This window comes from Oncorhynchus masou, unplaced genomic scaffold (assembly GCF_036934945.1).
Source record: "Oncorhynchus masou masou isolate Uvic2021 unplaced genomic scaffold, UVic_Omas_1.1 unplaced_scaffold_4180, whole genome shotgun sequence".
Lineage (NCBI taxonomy): Eukaryota > Metazoa > Chordata > Actinopteri > Salmoniformes > Salmonidae > Oncorhynchus > Oncorhynchus masou.
The window spans coordinates 20,694-30,465 of record NW_027010577.1 but is presented as its reverse complement, the minus strand read 5'-3'; the positions used below and the strand labels follow the sequence as shown (position 1 = coordinate 30,465).

The 9,772-nt window shown below is 47.8% G+C and overlaps 1 pseudogene; it reads left to right on the top strand.

Moving 5' to 3' along the window:
- The first annotated feature begins 809 nt into the window (after nucleotides 1-809).
- On the top strand, nucleotides 810-9,497 carry LOC135534930 (somatostatin receptor type 5-like; annotated as a pseudogene).
- Nucleotides 9,498-9,772: the final 275 nt, after the last annotated feature.

The window sequence follows — 9,772 nt, the reverse complement described above, 5'->3', positions numbered from 1 at the left end:
GATGTTCACTTCATCACATGTAGTCGGGCGGTTGTGGATGGGTGAACAAACAGCTGACACACATGCATCACTAACACACACACACACACACACACACACACACACACACACACACACACACACACACACACACACACACACACACACACACACACACACACACACACACACACACACACACACACACACACACACACACGCACGCACGCACACAGCAGGAGTTGTCTTATAAACCAGAGTATTTACAGAGTAGTTAGATCTGGCAGTACACCTCGTCTCTTCAGAAGTCTAACAGATGTCATGTATAGGGACTACTGTCTCTCTCCCTCATCCCCCCCTCTCTCCCTCATCCCTCTCTCTCTCTCTCCCTCATCCCCCTCTCTCTCTCATCCCTCTTTCTCTCTCTCCCCTCCCACCCCCTCTCTCCCCTCATCCCTCTCTCTCTCTCTCTCATCCCTCTCTTTCTCTCTCCCTCATCCCCCTCTCTCTCTCTCATCACTCTCTTTCTCTCTCCCTCATCCCCCTCTCTCTCTCTCCCTCATCCCTCTCTCTCTCTCTCCCTCATCCCCCTCTCTCTCTCTCCCTCATCCCTCTCTTTCTCTCTCCCTCACCCCCCTCTCTCTCTCTCTCTAGACAGAGTTGCATTCCTTTTATCACAGAGACTCACACACCTCTTTTACTTTTCTGTCTCTTCTGATGCAGGTCTGAAGGTCTCCTCCCCTCCCCCTCCACTCCCCCTCCCTCCCCTCCCCTCCCCTCCCTCCCCCCCCTCCCCTCCCCTCCCCTCCCCTACACACCCTACATCCACCATGGAGCCTCTGGACAGGACAGGCTGGACACTGCTCTCTGGTGACCCCAACACCTCCACTCCCAACCTGGGGTATCACTACTCCTACCCTGATTCTGGCCCTGCAACCCCGTCCTTCCCCCTCCCCATCCTTGTTCCCCAGTTCGTCCTCCAACGTGTCCAGTCAGAGCGTCCCGTTCCAGGGCAGCAGTACCCTGATGACTGCGGTCATCTCCCTGAGTGTGTTCGTGGTCGGCCTGATCGGTAACACCCTGGCCATCTACGTGGTGCTACGCTACGCCAAGATGAAGACCGTCACCAACATCTATATTCTGAACCTGGCAGTCGCAGACGAACTCTACATCCTGGGACTTCCCTTCCTCACCACCCAGGTAGCCTAGAGGTCAGAGGTTAGAGGTCAGAGATGAACTCTACATTCTGGGACTTCCCTTCCTCACCACCCAGGTAGCCTAGAGGTCAGAGGTCAGAGATGAACTCTACATCCTGGGACTTCCCTTCCTCACCACCCAGGTAGCCTAGAGGTCAGAGGTCAGAGGTTAGAGATGAATTGTACATCCTGGGATTTCCCTTCCTCACCACCCAGGTAGCCTAGAGGTCAGAGGTTAGAGGTCAGAGATGAACTGTACACCCTGAGACTCCCTTCCTCACCACCCAGGTAGCCTAGAGGTCAGAGGTCAGAGGTTAGAGATGAACTCTATCCTGGGACTTCCCTTCCTCACCACCCAGGTAGCCTAGAGGTCAGAGGTTAGAGGTTAGAGATGAACTGTACATCCTGGGACTTCCCTTCCTCACCACCCAGGTAGCCTAGAGGTCAGAGGTTAGAGGTTAGAGATGAACTGTACATCCTGGGACTTCCCTTCCTCACCACCCAGGTAGCCTAGAGGTCAGAGGTTAGAGGTTAGAGATGAACTGTACATCCTGGGACTTCCTTCCTCACCACCCAGGTAGCCTAGAGGTCAGAGGTTAGAGGTTAGAGATGAACTGTACATCCTGGGACTTCCCTTCCTCACCACCCAGGTAGCTTAGAGGTTAGAAGCTAGAGGTTAGAAGAGTGGGCCAGCAACCAGAGGGTTTTCGGTTTGAATCCTAGCTCTGACAAGGCAACATCTGGTCTGGAGTAAGGGTCACTGAAAGGTATCTGGCATCAGTGTCCAAGATGCCATCTCATCTCTTGCCGTTGTACCCTTAAGCAAGGCACTTAAGCTGTAAACAGCCCTCAGCGCCAACCTTTGTGTCTGTTTGTCTTTCTGAGGGGTTTGAATGAAGCAGAAGACAACTTCCAATAAAGTAATATCTTTTTTCTTCCTCCTCCTCCTCTTCCTCCTCCTCCTTCCAGAACGTTCTCTCCTACTGGCCGTTCGGCTCCTTCCTGTGTCGCGTGCTGATGACCGCTGACTCCATGAGCCAGTTCACCTCCATCTTCTGTCTGACCGTGATGTCTATCGACCGCTACCTGGCCGTGTCCCCCCATACGGTCTGAGGAAATGGCGGCGACCGCGAGTGGCGAAGGTGGTGAGCGCCGCGGTGTGGGCGTTGTCGTTGGTGGTCGTCCTGCCCGTGGTCGTGTTCTCCGGCGTACAGGACACGTTTAACTCGTGTAACATCAGCTGGCCGGAGCCGCAGGGGTGTGGTCCACCGTGTTTATCCTGTACACGGCTACGCTGGGGTTCTGCGGACCACTTCTGGTCATCTGTCTCTGCTACCTGCTCATCGTGGTTAAGGTGGGGGGGGTCATAGGTCAAAATCATTCTGGTTTTCTTCTGTGTTTCTGTGTTAGCTACAGTACCATTGTTTTGGTGGCTCGTTGTGGTCAAGACTGCATTATTAGAAATGTTTGGTTTGGCTGTTTGAACTCATTTCTGTTTCTTTCATTTGGTCATTAAATGCTTCTCTGTGTTGTTGTTTTGTGCAACACGGTCTCACAGTCTCATCTCAGACGTTTCTCAAACGTCACATTTTGAAGAGTTTACGGTTACAATTAGATATTAACTCTGAATGGTTCAGGTTAGATATTAACTCTGAATGGTTCAGGTTAGATATTAACTCTGAATGGTTCAGGTTAGGTATTAACTCTGAATGGTTAAGGTTAGATATTAACTCTGAATGGTTCAGGTTAGATATTAACTCTGAATGGTTAAGGTTAGATATTAACTCTGAATGGTTCAGGTTAGATATTAACTCTGAATGGTTCAGGTTAGATATTAACTCTGAATGGTTAAGGTTAGGGTATTAACTCTGAATGGTTCAGGTTAGATATTAACTCTGAATGGTTAAGGTGGGGGGGGGGGGTCATAGGTCAAAATCATTCTGGTTTTCTTCTGTGTTTCTGTGTTAGCTACAGTACCATTGTTTTGGTTGCTCGTTGTGGTCAAGACTGCATTATTAGAAATGTTTGGTTTGGCTGTTTGAACTCATTTCTGTTTCTTTCATTTGGTCATTAAATGCTTCTCTGTGTTGTTGTTTTGTGCAACACGGTCTCACAGTCTCACCTCAGAATTAGACGTTTATCCATGTTTCTCAAACGTCACATTTTGAAGTGTTTACGGTTACAATTAGGGATTAACTCTGAATGGTTCAGGTTAGATATTAACTCTGAATGGTTCAGGTTAGGGTATTAACTCTGAATGGTTAAGGTTAGGGTATTAACTCTGAATGGTTAAGGTTAGATATTAACTCTGAATGGTTCAGGTTAGATATTAACTCTGAATGGTTCAGGTTAGATATTAACTCTGAATGGTTCAGGTTAGATATTAACTCTGAATGGTTAAGGTTAGATATTAACTCTGAATGGTTAAGGTTAGATATTAACTCTGAATGGTTCAGGTTAGATATTAACTCTGAATGGTTCAGGTTAGATATTAACTCTGAATGGTTAAGGTTAGATATTAACTCTGAATGGTTCAGGTTAGATATTAACTCTGAATGGTTAAGGTTAGATATTAACTCTGAATGGTTCAGGTCAGGATATTAACTCTGAATGGTTAAGGTTAGATATTAACTCTGAATGGTTAAGGTTAGATATTAACTCTGAATGGTTAAGGTTAGATATTAACTCTGAATGGTTCAGGTTAGATATTAACTCTGAATGGTTAAGGTTAGATATTAACTCTGAATGGTTCAGGTCAGGGTATTAACTCTGAATGGTTCAGGTTAGATATTAACTCTGAATGGTTAAGGTTAGATATTAACTCTGAATGGTTAAGGTTAGATATTAACTCTGAATGGTTAAGGTTAGATATTAACTGAATGGTTCAGGTCAGGGTATTAACTCTGAATGGTTCAGGTTAGATATTAACTCTGAATGGTTCAGGTTAGGGTATTAACTCTGAATGGTTCAGGTTAGGTATTAACTCTGAATGGTTAAGGTTAGATATTAACTCTGAATGGTTCAGGTCAGGGTATTAACTCTGAATGGTTAAGGTTAGATATTAACTCTGAATGGTTAAGGTTAGGGTATTAACTCTGAATGGTTCAGGTTAGATATTAACTCTGAATGGTTCAGGTTAGGGTATTAACTCTGAATGGTTAAGGTTAGATATTAACTCTGAATGGTTCAGGTTAGGGTATTAACTCTGAATGGTTCAGGTTAGATATTAACTCTGAATGGTTAAGGTTAGATATTAACTCTGAATGGTTAAGGTTAGATATTAACTCTGAATGGTTAAGGTTAGATATTAACTCTGAATGGTTCAGGTTAGGTATTAACTCTGAATGGTTCAGGTTAGATATTAACTCTGAATGGTTAAGGTTTGGGTTGGGCTTAAAACAAAGATTTTAAAAAACAACCTTATATTGCTGGATTTGAACATACAACCATTGCACCAGAGGCAGATGCTTTCTCCCATCTACAACACCCCATCCAAAACCCCAACCTTCTTGAATGCACTCACTGGTGCCCCTAGTGGTCTGTTTCCACACCACCTCCCCACCTCAGGCCTGGATGGACTCATAGTGACTTGTGTCCCGGTGAGCTGGCTGGTTTTCTGGTCATTATCTTCCAGGTGTGTGGAAAAGCATTCCGGAATACTATGTTGTTCTGTTGTTCTGTTTCGTCATTCCGACCATTCTTTTCCGTGTGTGTTTTATATTGACCTGTTTGTATGTAAGAGAGATTCTGCTGCAGCTTTCCCTTCTCTCACCACCACCATTTTGTTCCCCCCCTCCAGGTGAAGTCTTCAGGTGTGCGGGCGGGCTTCACCAAGCGCCGGCGGTCAGAGCGCAAGGTGACCCGTATGGTGGTGATCATCGTGGTGGTCTTCGTCCTCTGCTGGCTCCCCTTCTTCATCATCAACATCATCAACCTCATCATCATCATCCCAGAGTCCTCTGTGACCGCCGGCGTCTACTTCTTCTCTGGTACCAGAAGAAACCTTTTAGGCTGCATCCCAAATAGCACCCTAATCCCTGTGTAGTGTACTACTGTTTACCAGAGCCCTATGGGGAATAAGCTACACTCACTCTGACCCTAAGGGGGAGAGGGTTGGAGAGAGGAGAAGAGGGGAAAAGAGGGGGAGGAGATGGGAGGAGAGGGGAAAGAGGGGTAGGAGATGGGGAGGAAAGGGGAAAGAGGGATGGGAGAGAGAGAGAAACAGAGAAAGAGAGAGAGAGAGAGGTAGGAGAGAGAGGAGAGAGAGAGAGGTGGGAGAGAGAGAAGGAGAGCGAGAGAAAGAGGTGGGAGAGAGAGAGAGAGGTGTGAGAGAGAGAGAGAGAGGTGGGAGAGAGAGAAGGAGAGCGAGAGAAAGAGGTGGGAGAGAGAGGTGTGAGAGAGAGAGAGAGAGAGAGGTGTGAGAGAGAGAGAGAGAGGTGGGAGAGAGAGAAAGAGGTGGGAGAGAGAGAGAGAGGTGTGAGAGAGAGAGAGGTGGGAGAGAGAGAAAGAGGTGGGAGAGAGAGGTGTGTGAGAGAGAGAGAGAGAGAGGTGGGAGAGAGAGAAGGAGAGAGAGAGAGAGAGGTGGGAGAGAGAGAAAGAGAGAGAGGTGGGAGAGAGAGAAGGAGAGCGAGAGAAAGAGGTGTGAGAGAGAGAGAGAGAGAGCGAGGAGAAGGATAAAAGTGTGAGACAGACATTGACATTGTTTTGTCTCTACTCCCCAGTCATCCTGTCCTATGTTAACTCCTGTGCCAACCCTCTGCTCTATGGCTTCCTGTCAGACAACTTCAGACAGAGCTTCAGAAAGGTGATTATTATTTAATCAACCTTATTTTAACCTTTATTTAAACAGGAAAAGATACTTGAGGCTTGAAAGCTCTTTTGCGAGGAAGACCTGGGGACCTGGAGGTGCTTCGTTGCCAGCAGCACCATCCCCTTCACAGAACAATCTGTTATTTCATAGAATAGACATTTATTAGTACATGTTCGGTATTTATATAAAATACCAGTTTTCCTCAGTGCTCACCACAGTGCATCGTCTTCCCGGTCCCATGTGCTTGATTTCTTCCGGAAGGTTCTGTGCGTGCGGAAGGCCAACGGCGTGGAGGATGGCGACCCCAGCGCCCCGAGGATGGAGAAAACTAGAGAGACGACAAGAGACGACTCCTTCCTGTCGCCTAGGAACCACGATGGACACAACGGACTCACACACAGAATAGCCAGGTGAGGAGGGGAGTGAGCCCTGTGTGTGTAAACCATATTACAGATGTCAGGGACACACCACAGAATAGCCAGGTGAGGAGGAGGGAGCCCTGTGTGTAAACCATATTACAGATGTCAGGGACACACCACAGAATAGCCAGGTGAGGAGGGAGGGGCCCTGTGTGTGTAAACCATATTACAGATGTCAGGGACACGGCACACAGCAGCCAGCTTGGAGTGGAGGGGAGGGAGGAGGACCAATCAGTGTATAGTATAGGGAGGTGAGGAGGACCAATCAGTGTATAGTATAGGGAGGGAAGGAGGACCAATCAGTGTATAGTATAGGGGGAGGGAGGAGGACCAATCAGTGTATAGTATAGGGAGGGGAGGAGGACCAATCAGTGTATAGTATAGGGAGGGGGAGGAGGACCAATCAGTGTATAGTATAGGGAGGGGGAGGAGGACCAATCAGTGTATAGTATAGGGAGGGGATGAGGACCATATTACAGATGTCAGGGACACACCACAGAATAGCCAGGTGAGGAGGGAGGGGGAGCCCTGTGTGTGTAAACCATATTACAGATGTCAGGGACACGGCACACAGCAGCCAGCTTGGAGTGGAGGGGAGGGGAGGAGGACCAATCAGTGTATAGTATAGGAGGTGAGGAGGACCAATCAGTGTATAGTATAGGGAGGGAAGGAGGACCAATCAGTGTATAGTATAGGGAGGGGAGTAGGACCAATCAGTGTATAGTATAGGGAGGGGAGGAGGGACCAATCAGTGTATAGTATAGGGAGGGAGGAGGACCAATCAGTGTATAGTATAGGGAGGGGAGGGGAGGACCAATCAGTGTATAGTATAGGGAGGGGATGAGGACCAATCAGTGTATAGTATAGGGAGGGGAGGAGGACCAATCAGTGTATCGTATAGGGAGGAGGAGGACCAATCAGTGTATAGTATAGGGAGGTGAGGAGGACCAATCAGTGTATAGTATAGGGAGGGGAGGAGGACCAATCAGTGTATAGTATAGGGAGGGGAGGAGGACCAATCAGTGTATAGTATAGGGAGGGGAGGAGGACCAATCAGTGTATAGTATAGGGAGGGGGGAGGAGGGACCAATCAGTGTATAGTATAGGGAGGGGAGGAGGACCAATCAGTGTGTGGTATAGGGAGGGGAGGAGGACCAATCAGTGTGTGGTATAGGGAGGGGAGGAGGACCAATCAGTGTATAGTATAGGGAGGGGAGGAGGACCAATCAGTGTATAGTATAGGGAGGGGAGGAGGACCAATCAGTGTGTGTATAGGGAGGGGAGGAGGACCAATCAGTGTGTGGTATAGGGGAGGGGGAGGAGGACCAATCAGTGTGTGGTATAGGGAGGGAGGAGGACCAATCAGTGTGTGGTATAGGGAGGGGAGGAGGACCAATCAGTGTGGTATAGGGAGGAGGAGGACCAATCAGTGTGTGGTATAGGGGAGGGGAGGAGGACCAATCAGTGTGTGGTATAGGAGGGGGAGGAGGACCAATCAGTGTGTGGTATAGGGAGCGGGTATTAATGTGTTTATTATTGTGGTCTCAGGTGGAGTGTATATATGTTTATTACTGTGGTCTCAGTAGGAGTGTATATGTGTTTATTACTGTGGTCTCAGTAGGAGTGTATATGTGTTTATTACTGTGGCCTCAGTCGGAGTGTATATGTGTTTATTACTGTGGTCTCAGTCGGAGTGTATATGTGTTTATTATTGTGGTCTCAGTCGGAGTGTATATGTGTTTATTACTGTGGCCTCAGTCGGAGTGTATATGTGTTTATTACTGTGGTCTCAGGTGGAGTGTATATGTGTTTATTACTGTGGTCTCAGGTTGGAGAGAGAGGGAGAGAGAGGGATGGAGAAAGAGGAATGGAGAGAGAGGGGGAAGGAGAGAGAGAGGATGTAGAAAGAGGGATGGAGAGAGGGATGGAGAGAGAGGGGATGGAGAGAGGGGATGAGAGAGGGAATGGAGAGAGAGGGAAGGAGAGACAGAGGGATGGAGAGAGAGGGATGGAGAGAGAGAGGATGAGAGAGAGGGATGGAGAGGGATGGAGAGAGAGGGATGGAGAGGGGGATGGAGACAGAGGGATGGAGAAAGGGGGATAGAGAGAGGGATGGAGAGAGTGGGATGGAGAGAGAGGGGATGGAGAGAGAGGGGTGGAGAAAAGAGGGATGAGAGAGGATGGAGAGATAGAGGGATGGAGAGAGGGATGGAGAGAGAGGGATGGAGAGAGAGATGGAGAGAGAGGGATGGAGAGATAGAGGGATGGAGAGAGAGGGATGGAGGAGAGGGATGGAGAGAGAGGGATGGAGAGAGAGGGATGGAGAGATAGAGGGATGGAGAGAGAGGGATGGAGAGAGAGGGATGGAGAGAGGGATATAGAGAGGGGTTTGCGAGAGGGATGGAGAGGGGGATGGAGAGAGAGAAAGGCAGAGGGAGGGATTGAGGAAGAGTGAAAACAGGGAGAGGAGAACAGAATAGTGTCCAATCTTCTCAATATGGTTGCGTGTGAAGGTGTGTGTGTGTGTGTGTGTGTGTGTGTGTGTTCCCCTGTCGTAACACAGTAAGCAGTGTGTGATTGAGTTGTTGTAGCAGACAGATTGGTTCTGGTTAAAGTCCTTTATGTGTGATTCAGCTCTAAATGAAACAGATTGAAATAGAAAGCTGGTCTTGAGGTGAACAGGAGCTCTTTATTTTGTTCTGTTTCAGTCAATCATTATGGATCACACTCTCCATGTTGCACACACACACACACACACACACACACACACACACACACACACACACACACACACACACACACACACACACACACACACACACACACACACACACACACACACACACACACACACACACACACGCAGGAACGAACACACACCTGAGGGTGCCACTGTCTCTTGCCTCTTGTCTCTGCAGGCCGTCCAATTGGAGCCTTGTGGTAGCCCAGGGGAGAAAACAAGGCCCTCAGGGCCCACTGTGATTTGCCAGTCCTCGCTTTAAACTCACCTGATTGGCCGGTTTGAAGTCTCTCTCCCTCTCTGTGTCTCTCTCTCTCTCTCTCTCTCTCTCTCTCCCTCCATATCCCTCCCTCCCTCCCCTCTTAATTCAATTCAATTCCGGGGTTTTATTGGTATGGGAAACAGAAGTTGCCAAAGAAAGTGAAATAGATAAACTAAAGTGAAATAAACAATAAAAAGTGAACAGTAAACATTACACACAAGTTCCAAAAGAATAGAGACATTTCAAATGTCATATTATGTCTATATACAGTGTTGTAACGATGTGCAAATTGTTAAAGTACAAAGAGAAAATAAATATGGGTTGGATTTACAATAGTGTTTATTCTGGTTGACCTTTTCTTGTGGC